This window comes from Lemur catta, chromosome 8 (genome assembly GCF_020740605.2).
Source record: "Lemur catta isolate mLemCat1 chromosome 8, mLemCat1.pri, whole genome shotgun sequence".
In the NCBI taxonomy this organism is placed as follows: Eukaryota; Metazoa; Chordata; class Mammalia; order Primates; family Lemuridae; genus Lemur; species Lemur catta.
In genome coordinates this window covers 50,363,389-50,381,006 of record NC_059135.1, presented here as the reverse complement: position 1 = coordinate 50,381,006, position 17,618 = coordinate 50,363,389, and the positions used below count along the sequence as shown (strand labels likewise).

At 38.0% G+C, this 17,618-nt stretch overlaps 1 long non-coding RNA gene across 5 annotated transcripts in view; it reads left to right on the top strand.

Annotated features, from left to right (window-relative positions):
* LOC123643448 overlaps nt 1-17,618 on the top strand; it is a 168,219-nt gene that overhangs the window by 5,922 nt on the left and 144,679 nt on the right. For all 5 annotated transcript variants that reach the window (XR_006736792.1, XR_006736790.1, XR_006736793.1 and 2 more), the window contains exon 3: nt 10,816-10,872. This is a non-coding gene — a long non-coding RNA (uncharacterized LOC123643448). The remainder of the gene's footprint in view (nt 1-10,815; nt 10,873-17,618) is intronic.

Genomic DNA, 17,618 nt, shown 5'->3' with positions numbered 1-17,618 from the left:
TGCTGGCCGTCTGGGACAGGAAGGGCAACACCTTTGGATCTGAAATATTATATCTGTGGCACCTCTTTTGAGAGATCTGATGTAAAAGGGAACACAATGAATGAGATTTGGAGCCCATAAAATGGTACAAAGATTTGGACAATACATGGGAAAGTGGCGTTTAAAAACACATTAACTGCCCTGTGAGTTGTATTTAACTCACGCTAGTTTTAAGCTCAGGGCCTCATGAAGCAAAAATTGGGCAAAATCCTGCAGCTGGTTTGTGAAAAATCTTACTTTTTGATATTCTTATTATTATAACTAATATTGACAAATTAACTCTTAAAAAGTGGATTAAATTAATAGAAGTCAATAAATTTCATTTTTCATTAAATGAGAAAGGATCATTTTGTTTTCGAAGTTTTTATTCTGTTTTCATAATAAAACACCGTGGCCCCAAGGAAAAAATTTTTTTCTAGTGTGGCAGTCAGTATGTTAAACATGCATTTAAACGACCATCTGAATGGTCTTCCAGACCTGGCTTCAAAAGCAGTCATCCAAACCTCACGTGTGTGTAGTGATAATCATTTAGATTTTGACTTGAATATTAAATGGCCTCAACTATAAGCACCTAGATCACATTAGAGAGGAAGCATAGTGCTGTGGGCTTTGGAGGTAGATGACTCTGAAGTTGGAATCTGCATTTTACCATTTACTAGATGTTATTAGTATTAGATGTTAATTAGCCTCTGTGAGCCTCAGTTTCCCTGTCCGTAAAATGGCAACAATGAGTCCTATTTAACAAGTTTGTTGTGGCAATTAGATGACAAAATGAATGTGAGGTATGGTGCACAGTGGCAGGCTTGCAGTGAGCCGTCATCAAGTGAATGGTGGCACTGACATCATCATCAGCTCATCTTCATCATTGCCATTATCTGAAACACTCTGGTCTAGTCCATGACATTAGAGAAAAACAATCTTTTTTTTGGGCTTTTGGACTCTCCCAAGGCTGAAACTTATATTTAGAATGCTACAACCTTGATACTTTTTTTTCCCTTAACAGTTCCTTCAGCAGCCTTTTCTTTTCTAACCAACTTGCACATACATAGTTATTCAGCAAATGACACCAAAGAGTTTCTTAGTAAATGTTTGTTGAGTGAATATGTGAAAGGAGCAACACTATATCCAAAGCAAGTTTACTTTCTTCCATTGATTCCAGTGAAGACTCTTTTTTTCATGAAGGGGATGGCGGTGGTTGGTACCTGGTGTTGTGATAAACAGGAGTGATATGGTACATGTAGTCTGTGTCTTCAGGGATTACTGGCCCATGAACCCAATCATTCAGAAATTCCTTTTCATTATATTGCAAAGCAACCAGCTGCAAAAGGAAAATCTAGTTGTTAACTAGATCTAGTTGTTAACTAGTTCTTTTACGGAAAATATTCAGGTTGGCAGGAATTTTTTCACTGAATCCCCTTCTCCCATCCCACCCAAAACCCCAGTCTGCATCATGGGTATAGACATGCTGTAAAACATTAGTATTAAGCAGTTGAATACATGGCAAATGGGAGTAGAATTAAGACAAACAAACAAACAACAGCAAGGAGGTCAAGAAGCCTGCTGGGGTGAAAGACAGTTTGGGACAACAAGACATTTCTTCCCAAGGGGCATTATATAAACAAATGGAAATAAGAGGTCTCTTCTTAATAATAGAGTCAGACATATACACACTCTTTTGTCTTTTATTTTTATTTATTTATTTTTTTGAGACAGAGTCTCACTTTGTTGCCCAGGCTAGAGTGAGTGCCGTGGCGTCAGCCTAGCTCACAGCAACCTCAAACTCCTGGGCTTAAGCAATCCTTCTGCCTCAGCCTCCCAAGTAGCTGGGACTACAGGCATGTGCCACCATGCCTGGCTAATTTTTTCTATATATATTTTTTTAGTTGGCCAGATAATTTCTTTCTATTTTTAGTGGAGACGGGGGTCTCGCTCTTGCTCAGGCTGGTCTTGAACTCCTGACTGCGAGAGATCCACCCGCCTCGGCCTCCCAGAGTGCTAGGATTACAGGCATGAGCCACCGCGCCCGGCCCCCTTTTGTCTTTCAGTTATACGTTGAAAGTAAAAAAAAATTTTAAGTATTGGGCCTATATTTTTCTTTATTATCAGAGGCTCTTCTTCCAGATTCTACCAAGAATGCTGTTACTAGTAGTAATCTTGAACAGGTTCTAAGATCCTGGGAAACCTCACTTAGCTTCAGAGGCAAAGCTCAGATCACCATGTCAGAACCTAGTTTCAGGCCCCTACTGGGACCAGTCTCTGCCACTGTTTCTGTCTTGAGCTATCTCACCTGGGAATCTGGCTCTATATTTCTTTGAATGTGCTCAGCCCAAGAGGCTCTTCCTAAAGGAATATCAGACTAGACCACCAGACCTGTGTCTGAGTAACGCTGCTTTTTCCCAGCACACATTTTGCCATCCATCCATCCCTCCATCCATCCATCCATCCTTTCAACAAATATCCTCACACAGGTTGTATAGAACGGTAAAAGAGTTTATACCATGTCTGTCTTCTTGACTACTTTATCTCCAAAACTTAGCCCCTACCTGGCAGAGGCTAACTATGGAAGGAATATTTGTTCAAAAAATGAATGAACAGTTATAAAATGCCCACTATGTGTTGAATAGAGGGGTATGGATTTGACAAGACACAGTTCCTGCCTTCTTGGTGTTCACAGTTATTTTTCAGGATGGCTTTGTACCCCATCAGAAAAAAATAGGTTTCAGGGTTGCTAATGCTCTCTTTCTGTTCTACTGACTGGCCGTTTCAATAATTGCCTGCATAATGCACTAAAACAGATGCACAGCTCCCTTCAGAGAGAAATGAGAAACAAACCAAACAGCTTCACATCAGACAAATTCTGATCATTTCTTCCTAAAGTGCACAGCACCTTCAGTCACTAATGGTTGTAAGAGACACTGGGGACACTAATCTTAATGTGCCATTTCCTACAGGTCTTGTTAGTTCCTAAAACCATCTGTAAGAAGTTATTGTATTTGGCTTTCTTAAGCCATATTTTTTAAGCAAGACATTTAATTAGCACTTGTTAAGATGTTTCGAGTGCTTTGGCCACTTCTCTCACCCCTGCTGTTTCTTCTTGGTCAGCAGATTTTCTGGAAGTGTTGCTTCCGGGAAAGGGGATACGATGCATCTCTGTTTGGGGGATTGCTGTGCGTATCCACATGAGGCAAGTCGCTGGGGCAGTTGGAGAGACCGTCTGTCCGGCTGTGCAGAAAGGGCCTCCGTGTTCACAGCGGCTACCTTGAAAGGCTTCTGGGTTTGACATTTTTCTGGAGAAAGCTGAGACCTCAAAATTGGTTTGAAACCAACAACTGAAGGCGTGTACACTGGAGTCCTAGAGAAGAATGTCACAAAAGGGAAATGTATTTGAAATATTAAGTCCAAGCACCTTTGTAGAAAGGAGTTTTCTTGTAAGGACATAATTTTTAGGTGCTCTAAGAGACCTTATGAAAACTGAAAAATAGTTCATGACACTGCAAAATCCACCAATACTCACTAAAAGAATAAATAGGTTGAGTATAGTTATATTATTTTTGCAATTATTTAATGCCATAAATTAATTAAAACTTCAAACTGTTTTACAAAGTAAGACATTTTTACTGAATTTCCCTCCAAATCTTTTATCTATATTTGGATTAGAGTGGCTTGATATTTATACTATTTTATGAATCACAAATGCACGTCAAATCTGGTCATACTTATTTTAAGACTATATGGAATCTGTGAAATGAAGAACTGTGTATCTAGATAGGTTAAAAAATGTCATACAATCTACTAAGAGAATCTGTTCATATATATTTTTTAAACACATATTTCAAAAGGAACAAAAAGCAAAAGGCTGCATGTTGATTACTGCTTTAATGATAATTAAAACAAATTTTCCTTCTCTTTGAATTTTAATGTGCTCCTTTAAGGTAATCCTTAATTAAGGGGGAAGTGCAATAAATGTAATATAGAGTTAGCCAAATTATTAAATCTCCATATTCCACATGTAAAGTAATTTCTATTGGAATCCCTTTTGCCTCTGTAATCTAAACATTTACATATATTAAAGGCGGCAGTGAAGGATTAGCGTTTGGCACTGGGTGTCAAAACATTTCCTGCTGGGCCCTCAACCACTAACAAGCTTTTTTGTTTGGGTAGGAGGTAATGGGAGGGAAGGGGGAGAAGAGGGGTTGAGTTGGCCAACTCTTGACATCTGAAATCTTTATCAGTCACAGCAACTTTTTCAATGTGTGTTGATGATTTGTGGTATTGTTGTTTATCCGTATATCATTCACTCAGACTCTCTGTTTAGATGCAAAGTTCTCAAGACCATCTGCAATCTTGATGGGTAGTTGTAGCAGCCCAGCCAGACATCTGGCTGTCAGTTATAATTGCATCCCTGTCCCTAAAGCTGTTGTTAGAGTCTTGTGATTCCCTTTGAACGTTCTACTGCGATGCACCACAGGTTCGGGCGATTGATGTGAGAGTTGGAGTCAATTCCTGGCTTTAGTCTAGTTGGAAACAAGATTTATGAAATTAATCCATTTTGCTGGAAGGGTGGTTGTTTTTGTATGCATTGAGTTTAATGATACATCAGTTTTCTCTGCAGCCTGTTCGACTCAGTCTTTGAACACAGAGAGAAATAATGCATCCGAAAATTATTTTCATGGTGTTGCCATGTTTACTGTTTCCTGTTGTCTTTGCCTGAAAGTGTTTTAGCAAAAATTAGGGTTGAGCATAAAAACATTTGAGGTAGGGGATGAAAGGAGTTGTTATTATGTTTCCTCTCCAGGTTAGCCTCGTTGCCTTTGATTTAAGCACTCTAGACTTAGGACAGGATATGACACCAATTAAAAACATGAAACTTAATTTTTGGACTAAACAATCACATAATCCTTCTTCTGGTATCTGGTTGAGGGTTACTGACATGACATTTATTTTTCAGCCACAATCCTAAATTTATTGGGTTGGTTTTATTTAAGGTACATGCGGCCACTAATATTAGTGCACATAAAAGCCTAGCAATGTCTCAAAATTGTAAAGCTGCTATTATAAAGGGAACATATTTTTTCCTGATGACTGTCAACACGAGGTCAAGAACACATGCAAACTTATTCCATCAGCCCCAGACTCATTCTTCTCGGTTGGAGGCAGGTTTTGATTTAAGATCTAAATTTCAAAACAAATCAATTAATTTTATCTCATAAAGTACAATAGGGAAAAATTTTAATAATAAACTCTCCTTAGCCTTAAATTTAAATTGCATTGCTGTCAAGAGAATTTTACTATTTATTGAAAATCAAGTTTAGATAGTCATCACAAAATAACATTAATTGTTTAAAAACATGAAAAGTAATGTACTGTATTTTGGTAACATTTAACTCACACAATTGAATATTAGTGTTTAATTTTAATGCAAAAATAATTAAAATGAAGGCATGCAAATATAATGAGCCAGGTCAGCCTCCCCATCTTTTCACTTTGACACTTTGTTTAACTCTGGCTAATGATGCTATGAAAAAAGTATTAGCGGTTTCAGTTCAGCCCCTGGTGGTCTATGTCACATATTGCATAACCTGCTGGTGGGTCCTACAGGGCTATTTCTCATTTGCAGACAGTAGCCTTTTATAGTTCTGTCTGGAAGTGGGGGGATCTTGGAGGGAGGGTGGCCTGTTTTAACCTATTTATTATGCACTTGAAAACAGTGAAAATGTTTATAGAAGGGAGTCCAATTAAATTTGGTAAGACACTTTAGTGCATTTATATGTTCAAGTTTGAACCTACAACTCTATACCAAGTGTTCAAGTAAAGCCATTATGTTTAAAAGAAAAAAGTCGCTTATGACTTCTACTCCATGTGGAAAATTACCAAAGACTGCAATTTTTCTAACCACGAACTTTCTCATTTCCCATATGCAGTAGGTTAGCTCCTCCCTATATCCCCAAGGAGTCTGTGTGATTCTGAAGCACTGCAGAAAAATGAGAATTTCCACACTTAGAAAGAGCCAAGGCAGCATTTGTAATGATTAAAAATAAGAGCAGAAGTGAAAGAGGAAGGAAAGATTGGCCCTCAGGTTTCTTTCTCCCCTGTGAAAAATGAGAGTGGGGGTTCCCAGGTGAGAGTCAAATGTGGGCTTGCTTTTAATTTTTACAGGACATTAGGAGGAAAATGAGAAAGAAAAAGAATAGCAACTCTCTTAAATTTCCTAACTCAAAGTTGCTTGCAGTGAATGCTAAAATGAAAGGAGTCATCAAGGCCAAATTCACTCTGTAGCTTTTGTGAACTGTTAGAAGCAATTTCCAGGAACTGTGCTTTTTACTTAGGTTTGCTTTCACTCTCAGCTTGAGTGTTAATTTTTGACTAGTCCTTTCTATCCTTTCCTCGAATGTACACAGCCGGATTCTTCCAGCATTCCTTTCTCTCTCTCATACACACACACATACACACACACATTCTACATATTTAAAGAAAGCAAACCCCTAACCACTCACTAACAGTATTTTAAAAAGCAGCTCGATAGTTGGGTTAGAGAACAGAATTCTTTCAAAGACAACTCTTGTGGGCACAATGTGTTAACTGTTTTTTGTGCCACCATTTTATTGTATGCGAGCGGACGGCAAAATGGTGGTTCCAGCATTTTGTTCCATAAGGGCTTCTTCACATTCAGCCTCCGATCGAAGAACCAGTTTGTATACCAGTAGAAAGCCAGATCTCTCCGGCTGGGAGACTGATTAAATAAAGCATACACACAAACCTTCCACTCACTGCTTTGCAGATGCTTAAGCAAAATTTTAGATACATAAGTACAAAGAGAACAAATTCTGGTTAAAATTAAAAATGCAACAGAAATGATATTTCAGTTAAATATGTAACTCCATGGTGTTGGGCAATGCATATGTTATTAAAAGACCTTCTAACATCACAATTAATAAGCTACCTTGAGAAAAGATCCAAGACAGAGTTAGCATAGAGAATGTGAATGTTTTACTTGTGAATAAACGATCTTTCCAGATCAAGGTTGAGGTCATTGGTAAGCTAGTTTAGGTGAGCTCATTCCACAGTTATTTGCACATGCAAATTGGGGTTCCAATTTTTTAAATATGACTGCCTTTTGTTCATGAGATGAGCTTTGATTAAGTTCTTAAAATATGAATATTAAAATAATTGAACAATGTACCTTTGCTAATAGTACTCAGTTTTAATTAGCTCCTAAATAGAACCAAAACTAAAATGGATTTTTACTTACCCTTAACTGGCTTTCAAATTGGAGACAGAGAAATTTGAGTAGGAGTAGATTTTGGCATTGTCCTCTATTACCTGCCGCTGGATTAACACTCTCTTTTGTCTGAAGAAAAACATTTTCTTATCAATGAGGTATATATTTTTAGACAGAAGAAAACTGAGAGGCTCATAGCATATAGTATTTGGTTGTTTGGGATTTTTTTTTTTTTTTTTTGGCTTTTGACTGCAGTTGCCAAACATGTGAGATTATAAAAACGATCGTGCTTCATAAAATAGACCTGCAGCAACACTGTTTATGGCACACACAACAATATTATTTTCTGCTGTTTGGTGTGCAGAAGTTGTAAATAGGAAAATGTGTAAGCTATTAAATCTAGTAGCAATAGGACTCTTAAAGCAAGGTTTATTATACCAGTGCCTGAGAAGCTTTACTTTTTTATCTCTGTGTGTTAAATTTTCGTGTTTGCAACAGTATTTTAGCTCTGGAGCCATTTATCTGGTAGCATCTTGGAGAAAAAAAAAAAAAAAAAAAAAGAAATGGACAGATGTCCATAAACAAAGGGCTCCACCTGGTGGTAAAGAGGAGGTATGAAATGTTGATGAAAAGAACTAATGCTGCAAAGGCAAACAGATGTTAGGGCAGCATTTGTATGTGTTTGTGTGTGTGTGTGTGTGTGTGTGTCTTGTAATGAATATGTTTGAAGGAAAGAAAATGACACAATCCTCCAAATTTGAATTCAAGTGTTATTATAGCTTTACAGCTAGTATTATTTGATTATTTCAAGTTCAATCCTTCCATTTACAAATTATTTTATTCCAAATACATACTACATCTAAGCAGATATTAACATGTGACCCTGACAGATATTGAGCACAATAGAAGGAAAACTATCCATATCACCTGATCATCTTGCTTTTTAGTAGAATGCCACCTAGCAGACAAATTTAAACAAAGAAAGCATTTGCTCCAACACAAGGGTGTGCTTTGGGTGGCTTTGTGGCTCACCTTGTCAGGAAGACTTGGAAAGCATGTGCTGCTGAGCTCAGTCAGGGGAAGGAAGATTTTCAAATCCATGACGAACAGAAAATTGCTCACTTTTAAATGCCATTTGTGGCTGAAATGTTGAAGAATTTGAATCTACATATTGTGATTCTTCCACCTTTTCAAACTCTAAAATTAGGATAGGAATTACATATATCAAATGCTATGCAAAATGTAAAATAGGCATGCGTTTATGGCTTTCTACGTAAGGTGGAAATTAAATCTTCAGCCTCCAATAAAATTGTATTTCTGTAATAAAACTGCTGCACCTTGACTCTAGACTACATTGAATCCCAAATTAAACACCCCATTTGCTGTACTGTAACAAGCAAAAGGGTTTGCTACACTGAACAATATTACAGGTAGGAAAAAAACGTATTCTATTTTGCTTTACCATCTACGGGGAGTCCACCAAAATGGGCTCATTCCCCATCCCTTCTTTCTTAGAACACGGTGCATTTTGATGAGGGAAATTTTTAAGGTTCATCTTTCATTGCGAAAATTTGTATTTCTTCCTAAATTATATAAATCAGCATAGGTGACTAGGCTTAAAAAAGTCAATCAAGTAGGATATTTACTACAAAATGTCCTACTGCATTTCATGGATAACTCAGGCTGATAAGCAGAAACAGCTGGTGTGCTAAAGGCTAGGTACATTTCTTTATGCATTATATATAGTGTAGATGCTTTTCCCTGTAACATACACACACCGTTCACTCCATATCTGCATCTGAAGCACACACATACTGCTACAAAATCTATGAACGTTTTAAGCTTAGAATCGTTAATACATGTTCTGTATTTATCTCACCCAGTATTGATTTAGAAGAATTAGACTGGATGTTATTTAAAGCAGTGTAATGTTACAGATTAATTTTTTTTTCTCCACCATGCCATGGCCCAGCCAACACTGACTTCTGGCCATTTGTGAAGTGTCTATTAGAAATGAAAGCCTACAAGGGTGAGGAATGGAGAGGGATGAATGGTAATGTTGCTTCGTCTTGCCAACTCAGGTGCAGGCGAGCAAAGACAGGGGGCTGTCTGTGCCTCTCTCTGCCTCAGCTGTCCTCCCTGGGCTCTACTGAGCCACCCTCTAGTGGACTGAGGGGGGAATTTCCTTTCCTGGCAGCTTCATGCTGCTATTCGTTTAATAAATAAGCTCCCCTCCCCCTCTCTCAGGAGATGGTGGATATTATTAACCTTCAAGCAAGATACAGCGAGATGAATGTTAATCACGAAGGGATTTCTAATCAAGTTTAATGGTGTAGGACATAGAGAAGTTGTGTTAGCAGTTTCAATCCTGCTAAAAATGCTAATTGTTATGTTTCGTATGATAGGTGAGGATAATAGGAAAATGGTAACAGCTTTAGAGTTTCAATTTGGAAGTTGTTGCCTATAATTTTGAGGCATATATGGAGGAAAGGGGTAGAGTCTTTAGTATGAATGACTTGTCAAGAGACTAATTAATTTAGGGTTGCTTCTTTAGAGAAATTGGAGATCTTAGGCTTGATGTCTACTTTGCTCAAGAAAAGAGAATTCTCTGCTGGGAGGAAATCTCTTAGTATCAGAAGCCAACAGGAGAAATTTCGGACTTAGAAACAATACGAGTCTACACCAAGGGATACAGAGGTTATAGCATCAAGTACTGATCTTTCAAACACTTTCTATCTTTTACATTTCCCTCCATGTCACTTTTGCCAACATATAAAGACAATGTTTTTAAAGCAGATATTTTATCCTCACCTAGGACATGTAGTAAGAGCACTTAGGAGTCCTAGATGATAGCCGAGAGTAACAGCATTTTTGTCTTCCTCAGTACATCTCTTTACCTAGGCTCTGGTGTAAGGACACCCCACTGTCCCCAGCTTCAGTGCGCCCAGTCTTGTAAAGTTGGCATCTCATGTACCTCTGTGTTCTGTCCTGGCTATTTGAGCTGGGGTTCTTCTGGGGCAGATACACACAAGGAAGTAGAGGTTATTGAATGCTAAATGAGCAATGTCTTCAGTATATACTTTTACTTGACTTCAATTACCCTGAATTCTATGGATCAAGCTTAAACTTCTACTATAATATGTCATGGTGTCACCTACTAATGAACTGGAAAGTATTTGCTGCAGTGCAGCTTACCAGTTGAATGTGGGCCTTGAAAAATTTCTTTGTATTTTTGTAATGTGCATATTTAGTCTAAGTTTAGAAAACACCTAAATAATAAATGAAAGTTATAAAAAAAATCCTTTAAGAATATGAGCCTATATGGGCATGGACCATTTTAACTTTATTTTTCTAGCCTCCATGTGTGGCTTTTGTCTTTTTTTTTTTTTTTCAGACACCTAAAAAACTGATTCAACATAGAGAAGATCTAAGTGATGCCCAGGTGCTAACAAGAGCTATGATATTAGTGACCAACATTATTTTCCTGTTAATAATGATAATTATACTAATTAGTCCAGGCATCACACCTGTGTAAAACCCTTATTCCTATTTTACAGATGCAGTAACTGAGACATCAAAGGTTAATTGCTTGCCCAAAGCCATGTAGTAACTTGGTGAGTACCACAATTTAAAATCTCACACTCTCGTTTCCTTGGCAATGGAGCAAAATTATTTATTGCTTGTATCACAGGAGGTTGGTGTTGATGAACAATGGAGCAAAGAGGTCACACATTATTTGTTTTTAAATTGTAGAGTCTCTCTCATATGAGCAGAGTCTTTTACTAGATGAGTTTTTTAGGTTGAAGTTGCTTTAGCATCATAAAGTGCCACGTATATACTTTTAGCAGAATCAGCAGTCACCCACGCACATGAGGAGATGCTAATTAGAGATGAGACAGACCCCAACATATTCTTGCTTTGAAGACAGAGTAAAATTCTTTTCATTTTCTCTCACAGAAGAATGTATGGGTTTTTTCCCTCTACCCAAATGTTTCAGTGAAAACTGCAACTGTGCTTCAAGAGGCAGTTTTACTTGCATGGACTCAGAGAACAATGTGGAGAATCTATCCCTTGGGATAAAAAAAATTTAAAAAACGGCAACAACAAACTTGAAAACAGATGGTTCTGATACAGTCTGATAAGAATGTAAACAGGAAAATATCTTTGTTGACTTATTTCTCAGTAATCAGTAATAATTATTTATTGTCTAGAGATGAATTACAGATTTCACAAGCATGGCCACAAACAGCCTCTGAAAAGTGAAACTAAATTTTTAACATCAGTGAGGAATTAGTGACCCTTGTCCAACGTTTCTTATTAACATTCTCCTTGATTGATATAAAGGAATGAAACCCTTGCAGAGGAGAATTTCTGCATTCTTCCTTTTTTCTTTGGTCATCATTAGATTTAGAGGTATTATGCCCCTCTGACTAACCCATGAATGGGTTCATTTTAAAAAGAAATTAAAATTGCTCTACAGAGAACTGAAGTTCTCTTTATTCCTTCCCTCTCTCCCTCCACTCTTCCTCCCTCCCTCCCTCCCTTTCTTCCTTCCTTCCTTCCTTCCTTCCTTCCTTCCTTCCTTCCTTCTTTCCTTCCTTCCTTCCTTCCTTCCTTCCTTCCTTCCTTTCTTCCTTCCTTTCCTCCTCTTCTTTTTGGAGGGGGATTTATTATTCTAGATGAAGATGGAATATTCTCTCTTTAGAGTCTGGACTGAATAAAATAAACCCCTTATACTTCTTTGTCAAAGACTTTCTTTCCTGATGGTTACTTAGAGTCAATAAACATTAAATGAGTACTTCTTACTTGCAAAGCCCCGTGCTAGACACTGGGGATACCAAGATGAGATCAGACATACTTTCTTCTTTTATAGGGTCCATGGTTTAACTGGAGAGGCAGGTATGTAAACACATAACTCTCGCTCAGTTTGTCAGACAGTGGACAAAGTGGCATGGACAGGGTGAAGAGAAGGGGTAATCCCTTGGGAGATCAGAGAGCTTCACAGAGGAGCTATTGGATCAGATATTAAATATTGCTATTACCAATTCCTGGCTGTGGCGATCCCCAGGTGTCCGCTGTGACATCCTGAGTAACAAAAATTCAAATTGCTGGCCAGTTTTCTGGATCAGGCCATTGTACACTATCTGTTGTTTGGGCAGCATGTAGACAAGATCATGGGATCCTTCTATGATCCAGAAGCTTTGCGAGGCACCCTTCTTTTATATACAATACTTGTAATAGAAAACTTAGTCTATATTCCTCTGTGATAACATGCCTTTGGAAAGAGTAGTCCCTTTTTTACCATGTAATTCAGGCATCTGAAAATACTTGTTATTAAAATAAACTAGCACAAATAGTCTATGCATTACATCCTAGAGGCTCTTGGTATTTATTTTATTCAACAATATTCAAGAACTATTTAGTAAGTGCTTATTATATGCCAGACACTGTGCTAGGGATGTAGATTAAGAGGACAAATAGTATATGTAACCTCTCCTTTGTAGAACATAAAATATGGTCGGGCAGGACAATATTCAAATTATTTATTAGTGAAAATGTGACAAGTGCTATTGTAAGCAATAAATGCTGTTTTGTCTACCCTAATTCTATTCTTTCTTCTGGAGACAGCATCTAGATTTTGTTTTGAGAACTACCCTTCCCCATTGCGTGCAACCTCAGTGGGGATTCTCAGTCAAGGTGCCCCACCCTGAGCTTGTGATCCAAGCTGGGCCAATCAAATGCTCTTGTCCAGTAATGAGAGCTCTCTCTCTCCCTACAGTTTCATAGTTTATCTTAAAAGTTTATAGTTGATTCATCCTTAGCTTTTCTTTTGATTTTGAGTTACCCTTCTATCTTCCCAGTGAATTTAAGTTAATCAGTTTCAACTGCTCGCAACAACTTATAGTATTTATAGCACTGCCTAACAAGCCAGGCAGGATTCAAACAAGAAGTAAACTAAATTGTGGCATGATTTTGACGGTTTAGTGCAGTTTAAGAATAGACAATCCATTTGACTATCTGTTATGCTTGGAACACACTATTTTGAATATCATGAGTTAGGTGACATAGGATTAATTTCCACCTTCTTGTGTCTACAGTAAAAACATTTCCATAATAATAATAATATCAGGAGTTATAAAATGTATTTTAAAATGTAAATATAATAAACTTTGATCATGTAAAAAGCTATACCTTGACAGAAGTCTAGAGTTGTGTTAACTTTCTTATGTAAGAATATTAAGGTCAATAACTATTTTAAAAAGCTGCTAGATCCAGAAATGTAGGTAAAATACAGCTACCCAACTGAAGAACTAAAAAAATCACAAATTAACTGAAACTGGGGAGAAGATGGAGAGAGAAAGCAGGCATATAAATGAGTGAAATTCTTTGTCTTTTATGGAGAGACGTCAATAGGTATTGACTGCCTAAGGTTGGAAAATCAAGAAAGAGAGATGAAGGCATATTCTTTATTTAGAGTTAAAGTGGAAACCACTGGAAGAACTAAAATATAAATTTATTAACAGTGGCTTCTTTTGGGGAGTGGTTAGGAGGAAAGAGGGCTGGATAGAGGGTATAATTTGACATAAACTTGGCTGGAGAAGATCTGGCATTCCAGAAATATATGAGTCATTAACCTAGTGATGGCATTAAGAAAGAGATATTATACTGGGCTATGTTGAGACAAGTATCATTTGCAACCAGGAAATAATTCTTGTGTAAAATTTATTGTGGGTCGGGCTTTTATTTGAATGTTACACTTTGGGTGTGTAACTTAAAACATATGTGTGAAAATTGCAAAGAATTCATGTACAGAAAGAAGAAAATGATGACAAGGCTTGGAAACTATGTACACAAGAAAGGAGGCAAGTTGTTTATCCTGGAGAAGAGAAGGCTGAAGGGAGATGAAATTAACAACCTATGGGCAGTGAGCTGGAACCATGGAGAAAACCAACCAACCTTCTCCATCTCACTGGACCCAGCAGAAGAAAATGGGTTTAGACCGTATCAGGAGAGGTTCTGTTTTTAAGACACAGAAAGACTTTATGATCTGAAAATGTGGCTGAACTTGGGAACAAGCTGTTCCAAGAACTTTTGGAGTACTTTAGAAATAAAATAGAATGATTTGCTTTCAAAATAAGAATTTGTACCAGACTAGAGATCCCTTTAGAGACACAGCAAGCACATTCTATAGTTAGATGTCTGTGAATTTACATATATAGAAAGGTTAATGATAAAATGGTCCAAATAGTCCTACCTTGGCTGTGATTTCCAGGTGATATCTCATTAGGGAAAAAAAATCAATATTCACAATTTTTTTCTTTGAAGTACTATGCTAACCACTGGTTTCTTTAAAATATATATGCATGCACACATACATATTACTTTATATATCATGTTTTAAAAGAAATTCATATATTCTTAGCAGTAATAGTTATCAAATTCACAGTTTGTTTTTTTTGTTTGTTTGTTTGTTTTTTATTTCAGCTCATCATGGGGGTACATAAGTTCAGGTCATATACATTGTCCCTGTCCCGCCCATCCCCCCGAGTCAGAGTCCCAAGCGCGTCTGCTCCCACTCTCCAGACAGTGCGCCTGGCACTCACCATGTATTCATACCTCGATCCCCTCCCCCCCCACCTCCCCGGGTCTGCACCCTCAAGCATGACCATTCCCCAGAGGGTGCGCAACGCACTCGTCATGTAGGCATACACCCCAAATTCACAGTTTGTACCATTATTAAATATTTATGATTTATTTTCCTAACAACAAAAGTAATAAGTTTTTAATGCTGAAAATCTTCAAAAACACAGAAAGCACAAGAAATACATTTTTTCCCATTAAAAAGTAAGCAAGCAAACAAAAACACATGAATAGATTTAGTCCTCCCTTATCCTGACTGCTGCCAAGTGGTCCAGCTGGGTTTCTCTTTAGCCAGAATCTGCTACCCTCGGCTGATCCCTACAAGAAGGAGATCTGAGTGCAGGATCAGCTGCATCTTCATCTTTCCTCCTCACTGCAATTGGATCTCACTTTCCCATTCTCAGTCACATATGTGTTGAAACAATCATTAGAAAGGTGGTGAAAGAGTATTGACTTACCTGGCACCTAAATCAGAGTTACTCCCTTTTGAAATCTGGTTATATAATTGGTTTCCAGGTAGCTGAGGCCCTGGCACATTTAGTTGAGACATTAAAATTAACATCTGAATGTTGGTTCAGGCATTTGTATTTAACACCTGGGTAGAATTCTTCAACTTTGGACTTTGGGTCTGAAGAATAAGCCTGTCTACCTGAAGCTAATAGTTGCTTGAGATTTGGTATAGTGGGGGCAGGAAGGGGAGAGTGAAGGGAATGACTACTGGTTCTTCAACCAACAGTGGCTGCCACAACAGGATGCCATAGTTTAAAAAAGTCTGAAAATTACAAGCCATACTGACTGCAAGTGACAGAGGCACGTTATTGGCCACATCTTCCCATGCATACATAGACTTGAGTTATGGACAGACACCCCTAATTTTATCGCACGTTGCTTTATTGCACTTTGTAGACATTGCTTTTTTTTTTTAAGTGAAGGTTTGCTGCAATCCTTTGTTAAACAAGTCTATTGGCATCATTTTTCCAACAGCATATGCTCACTTTGTGTCTCTGGATCACATTTTGGTAATTCTAGCAATATTTTCAAACTTTTTCTTTATTATTATATCTGTTGTGGTGATCTGTGATCAGTGATCTTTGATGTTGTTATTGTAATTGTTTGGGGGCACCACAAATAGCACCCATATAAGATGGTGAACTTGATTGATAAATGTGTGTTCTAACAATATATGAAATATTTCAAAATAGCTAGATGAGAGGACTTGAACTATTCCCAATATTTAGAAATGATAAATACTTGAGGTGATGGATAACCTAAATACTCTGACTTGATCATTGCAAATACCATGCATGTACAAAATATCACATATACCCTATAAATATGTGTAAATATTATGTATCCATTAAAAATGTGGATTTATGCAAGTAGGGCCAACCTCAGGCATGGTTAATCAGACTCCTGCTCTTTTCCTCTGAAATTCTCTTTACTCTCACTCTTCCATGTGTCAGCTTTGTTCTCAGACTGACTCTCTTCAGGTCACAAGGTGATTGCTGCAAGCCCTGGGGCTGCAGTTTCCCCATTCATTTATGGGACAGAAACCACTGGTTCCCACAACCAGAGCAAGTATCCTGGGTTTGCTCTGATTGGACTGATGCAAGCTGCAAACCAAGCACAGTGGCAGGTGGGATACGATTATGAAGATTGACTAAGACCAGCAGGGCCCTCCTCTGAAACTAAAGATGGGGTCAGCCCCACCTAAACCCTATCCTGGCTATACAGAGGAAAATCTGGAGCAGCTGTTAAGAATGGGGTAGAGGGGCAATGGATTCTGGGAGAATTACCAAAAAATGGTAAGAGTCCATAAAATTAGGGCTCTAGGTAAGGCTTCCTGGCTCTGGGAAGTGTCTGCGGTGGCCAGAATGTTCCTTACTGATTGAGACCGAAGAGTCTCATCGGCCTGGTCAGACGGGGGCTGGGTGTCAGTCAATTTGACTAAAGAAAATAGATGGATATTTCTTGTAAAAAAAAAATGTTGTGTGTGTTCTGACTGCTCCACCGATCAGCTGTTTTCTAGTCTCTCTCCCTCTCTTCAGGCCTCTCTGTTCCCTGAGACATGACAATATTGAAATTAATCCTAGTAATAACCCTAAAATGGCCTCTAAGTGTTCAAGTGAAAGGAAGAGTCACAAGTCTCTCACTGTAAATCAAAAGCTAGAAATGATTAAGCCTAGTGAGGAAGGCACGTTGAAAGCCAAGATAGGCCAAAAGCTATTCCTTTTGAGCCAGTTAGACAAATTATGAATGCCAAGAAAAAGTTCTTGACGGAAGTTAAAAGTGCTACTCCAGTGAACACATGCATGATAAGAAAGCAAAACAGCTTTATTGTTGATATGGAGAAAGTTTTAGTGGTCTGGACAGAAGATCAAACCAGCCACAGCATTCTCTTAAGCCAAAGCCTAATCCAGAGCAAGGCCCTAACTCTCTTCAGTTCTAGAATTAAAAGGCTGAGAGAGGTGAGGAAGCTTCAGAAGAAAAGTTTGAAGTTAGCAGACTTGGTCCATGAGGTTTAAGGAAAGAAGCCATCTCCATAACATAAAAGTGCAAGATGAAGCAACAGGGGTTGATGTGGAGGCTACAGTGAGTTATCCAGATCAAGCTAAGATAATGTATGAAGGTGGCTACACTGAACAACAGATTTTCAATGTGGATGAAACAGACTTAAGTTGAAAAAATGATGCCATCTAGGACTTTCATAGCTAGAAAG